Here is a 5,795-nt window from a genome sequence, read left to right on the forward strand (position 1 = left end):
GGAAGGAAGGAAGGAAGGAAGGAAGGAAGGAAGGAAGGAAGGAAGGAAGTACAAGCCATATGTGACCAGTTTGATCTTTTAGCCACCTCTTCTGTGAGTCAGCTGAGCCTGCCCCCCAGTCAGATAGCACACTCTCACTAGTCCATGGTTTCAAGGGAAGAGAGTGAGTGGATAGTTGAGAAGAGAATAATAATATAACTGGCATTATATATAAAATAATATCATAATGTACATTCACTATATATATTTATGCAGAAGTGTAAGGTTTCCAAAGTACTTTACATATATTATCTCATGTGATTCTCACACCCACCCCATTATTATCCTCTTTTTACAGATAAGGAAAATGATTCTGAGTGGTTAACTGATTTGCCTGGTCACACAGCTAGTAAATGTCTGACATAAAATTTAAATGCAAGTCTTCCTGGCTCGAGGTCCAACTCTCTATCCACTATACCACCAAGCTTTTGATGGCCTTTGATGGCTTGTTAATTTCTAAAAATTCACATTTGTATTTTGATTCATATCAACTTATTAAAACTATGTAGTTTCACAAATCCCATTAGCATAATGACTTCTCTATCTTTAGTAGATTTCATTCATGTCTACCACTTCAGGGAGGAACAGATCATTTACCAGAAGCAAAAATTTGTCACAATCCTTAAAAATCACTTTCTGATGATGCAGTTCTCCTTGAGCTTCCCCAAAGGACAGAAGAAATGCTTTTGACTAGGAAGACATTGTCCACAATTTCAGCATCTGTTTATTTCTTTCTGAACTTTTTTCCAATTTTTTCAATTATATACTTAGTAAACACCACCACATCAAAAAAAAAACAACCCTCAAACAAGTAACCAAATGCATAAAACATGCACAAAACCACAAACTCAACATTGTTTATGATTTGTTTAAAAATATGAACATTTATATATATGTTAAGAACCATCCTCTGCTTTTGAGTTCCCTTTGTGTTTGTTTCACTTTGATACTTTTCCTCTTCATTTGTGCTATAATTTTTTAAATTTAACCATAGTATGCATTATTCTTATTCTCTTTTCATTTCTTCTTATATTTTCCTTATTTTCTTTGTTTCCAATATTTGTCATTTCTAATAACATAATTCAATTGATTACATTCAGATATCACAAAGTATTCAATAATTTCTCCCAATAATTGCATTTGTGTTATTTCCACTTATTTTGACATTACAAACAAAGCTTCCATGAATATTTTCATACATACACAGCTTTTTACCCTTTCAATAATGTCCTTAGGGTCTAATTCTAGTAATAGGATCCTAGGTCAATGAGTAAGAATAGCCTTATAGCTCTTCATGTATATTTCCATCTTGTTCTCTTAAAATAAAACAATTCATAGCTGCTCTAGCAATGTAATATTGGACTTGTTTCTCCATGTTCCTATCAGCATTTAATTTGATCAACTTAACCCATCTGACTTTCAGTTAACATACATTAACAGGACTGTATTGTCCGAATTAGTCCACCTTTCCAAAGGTCCCTCCCTTTTCCCTTCTACCTTACCTCTTAATACTGATTCTGTCTACCTTTCCAAAAATCCCTTCCTTATACTCCCAACTGTGCCTTCCTACTTCTTGATCTGAGTTTGTTTTTTAAAATTCCCCCCACTCTCTTGTCTTGAGTCCCTCCATATCCCCTCACCTTTCTCTGTACCTCTTGATATATATATATATATATACTCCCTTTTGGGTATCCCTTCCTTTCTTCTCTTTTCTTACTTCCTTGACCTCTTTTCTCTTAACATACTTTTCCTTCTCTTATGTCCTCAGATCCCCAGGGAACTCTCAGACCCCTCCCTTATCTCATCTTCCTTCCATCCTGTTTCTCTGTAGGTTAAGAAGATTTTTACCTTTCTGTGTATATTCTCTCTTAATCTCAGGTCTGATGAGAGTATGCTTTTGGTACTACTAGCCCTCCACCTTCTCCTTCCCTTCTCTGTGGAAGTTCTTCCTCTCATTCTTCTTCCTTATGAGACAACTATTCCACCCTACCTCCTCCTGCTCTATTCCACTACCACTTTGGTTCATTCAGTCACATTCACCTCTACCTCAAGTCTTCCATCCATTCATACTCCTTCAAAACACCCAGGCAATGATGCCATACCCAGGGGCCAAAGATGACATTTTTCCATATAGGAATCAACCAATTTGACCTTTTGGGTTGTTTATGATTAGTCTTTCATTACCTTTGTATATTTCTTACAAATCAAATTTTCTTCTGAGTTCTTGGTTTTTCCTTAGGAATAGTTGAAACTCTTTTAGTCTGTTAAGTATCCATTTTTACCTTTTATCATTATGCTCTTCTTTGCTGGATATATTATTCTTGGTTGTAAGCCCAGTTTTTTCTCTATGAAATGCTGTGTTCCATGTCCTATGTTCTTTTAATGATGTGGCTGCTAAGTCTTATGTTATTCTTACTATAGCTCCACAGTATTTAAATTATTGTTGTTGTTGCTGTTGCTTGCAATATTTTCTCCTTAATCTGGGGGCTACAGAACTTAGCAATGATGTTCCTGTGCATTTTCACCTTTGGGTCTCTTTGAGGTGATGATTAGTGTATTCTTTCAATTTCTATTTTATCCTCTGATTCTAGAATTTCTGGGCAATTTTTCTCGATAATTTCTTGAAGCACAATGTCTAAACTCTTTTTTTTTAATAGTAACTTGCCAGGAGTCCAAATATTCTTATGTTGTTTCTCCTTCATCTCTTTTCCAGAACAGTTGTTTTTTGTTAAGGTAGTTCATTTTCTCTTCTGCCATTTCTCATTCTTTTGATTTCGTTTTATTATTTTTTGTTGTCTCTGGAAATCATTAGCTTCCCCTTGTCCAATTTTAGTTATTTCAAAAAGTATTTTCTTTGTGAGTTTCTGGATCTTTTTCTATTTGGGTGATCTTTCATAATTTTCTTGATTCTCTTGATTTGCTCTTATTTTTCTAATTTTCTCTAAACCTCTCTCATTTGTTTTTTTTTTCAGGTGTTTTTAAAGCTCTTCCAAAAAATCCTTTTTGAGATTATAGTCATTTATTGTATTTCTTTGCTGTTTTTGAAGTAGATGTTTTTACTTTACTGTCTTCTGAGCTTCTTCTCTGTCCCCACAAGAACTATCAATAGTTGGATTCTTTTCCCATTTAATTGTTCATTTTTACTTATTATTTATTTTTAACTTTTAGCAGCCAAGCCAATCGATTTCATTATTGGCTTTTCCTGTAGTACCAGATTTCCTACTGTGCTTTCAGGATTTTATTTTGTGTTTTTTTCTCCTGGGTCCTATTTAGTTTTTCTAATTTTTATAGTCCAAGATCTGATGTAATCCTGGGTCCCTTGCTAAAGACCTACAGTGACTGATCTCAAATGTTCCAACCAGAGCTCACGGGCAGTTCTGCCACTGCAACTGCAAGCAGACAATATGTCTCCTTCTGTGGCAGCCATCAGAGACTCTGTTCTCCTGGGAGTGACCATAGCTGATGCCTTTCCAATCTCTCTGTAGCCATACTCTTTGTTTTACACTCCTTCCCTACTTCTCCTCTCCTATTGTCACAGCTCAGGATAGAGCAGGTATCTAGTCACATTCCACCAGTCTCCAAAATCCCTCATTTGTTAGCAGAGAGGTTTGAGTTCCTGTCCTTAGTGCCTGGCATCCTCAGACTCTGTGGTGTCCACTCCTGTAATCCCCGCTGTGGACCAGTGGAGGTCTCCAGGGTTGAGACCTCTTCAAATACAGCTGCTCCCCAGGTCCTCTTAGGATTCCAGTGGCATCCTCAGGGACACAAGCTCCAGGGCTCAGCAAACAAGGTAATATTGTCAACTGTTGATTCCACTCTATTTGCTCTGTTTCTGTCCCCAGAGCCTGCAATAGTGGGACAGAGGCCAGGGAAACCAGAAATTTTCCTTCTTTGTGGTCCTGATTGTTTAGCTTCACGCTCAACTCCTGTCTATTTTTGCTGCTTTTAACACTGATTCTGTAGAGTTATTTTTGGTTGTTTATGGGAGATTTTTGTAGGGTGAGGAAGTTTCATCTCCATTACCTTCTCACAATGCATGTCCTCTGCATTCTTTAAAAAAAATTTTTAATAAAATTTATTCCCAGGGACTTCCCCTTCCCCACACCATATAAGGTATCACCTGACCAAAAAAGTATATATAGATTGTGTCTTTTATGCTTCTATTTTTCAGTTCATTCTCTGGAGGTGAACACTCACAAGTTATTCTTCAAATATTAATTCTATAGCTATATATGATGTTCTCTTGGTTCTACTCATTTCAATTGATTATTTCATGAGGATCTTTCTAAGTTTTTTTTTTTTCAAAATTAACCTTCTCATTACTTCTACTCATTTCTACTCATTTCACTTGATTATTTCATGAGGATCTTTCTAAGTTTTTTTTTTTTCAAAATTAACCTTCTCATTACTTCCCATGGCACAGTAATATTGTATCATAATCACATGTCACAAATTGTTTGGTCATTCCCCGATCAAATGGACTTCCCTCCCACAGACTCCAGCTCTCTGCTACCACAAAGAGAGCAACTACAAATATCCCAGAACACGTAGGCACTTTTCCTCTCTTTCCAATCTCCTTGGTAGATAGAGCCAGGGTATACATTGGATGCAAGGGTATACATTGTTTTAGAATTCTTTTGGCCCAGCTCCAAATCACTCTCCAAAATAGCTAGAACGGCTTAGAGCTCCACTAACACTGTCCCAGTGTCCCTATTCTTCCACATCTCTTCCAACATTTGCCATCTTATCTCCTCATCATTCTAGCCAATCTGGTAGGAATGAGATAACATCTTAGATTTATCTTAATTTGCACCTCTCCATTTAGTAGAAATCCATTCTTTTTGCATTCTTGTTGTTTCTGTAATTTGTTCTGGCTGTTTCTTGAGTTTTCTCAAGTTCTCCAACATTTGATTTACCATTTTCCTATGTTGTTCCATTCAATAGTGTAATGCTTTGCAATGGTTTATCATCTCTGTATTAGTATTTGCCATTCTGACAACTAATGACACATGGAGGATGTCGTTGATATCCAGGGCTTCAGCCCCAGCAAGGCTGACAAATGCAGAAGTAGCCAACTTTCCTTTGTTGTCTTTTCAGGTTGAGTCTGAGAAAATTTATAGGATTTTTATGATCTTGGTTCTAAAATTAAAAGTTACCTTAGAGGTCACTGAGCATTAAGCTCAGAGGGAACAGAGTGAGAAGTTGATGTATGGAGAACCAGAAGTAGGATACACACCTAAGAGGTTGTTTAAAGTAGAAGTTCTTTTTGTGCCATGGACTCCCTGGGTGATGCCTATAGATCCCTTCTTAGGATCATGTTTTTGAGTGTATAAAATCCCAAGGATTACAAAAGAACCAAATTATACTGGAATATAGTTATATATATATGAATACATATATGTGTGTATACATATATGTGTATATATATATGTATTATATACATAAATATATATTTAAAATAAGTTCGTGAACCTTAGGTTAAGAATTCCTGACTTAAAGGAAGATAAAATAATTTTTGATGCTTTTAAATAGATTTAAAATATTTGTTGATATATATTTTGTTCTTATATTGTTTTCATTTCTTGGTGAAGTCTACCTCCCCTAAAGGTATCACCTCTGTAACAAATAACATCCAAAATAAGGAGAAAAAACAGAAAGCAGTTTGGTAAAACTAGCTAACCTGTCAATTGAATCTGACAGGATCTTAAGATTCTTCACTGGAGGGTCTCATCTCTCCAGTAAAGGAAAGAAGGCAG

This window comes from Gracilinanus agilis, chromosome 2, assembly GCF_016433145.1.
Source record: "Gracilinanus agilis isolate LMUSP501 chromosome 2, AgileGrace, whole genome shotgun sequence".
Lineage (NCBI taxonomy): Eukaryota > Metazoa > Chordata > Mammalia > Didelphimorphia > Didelphidae > Gracilinanus > Gracilinanus agilis.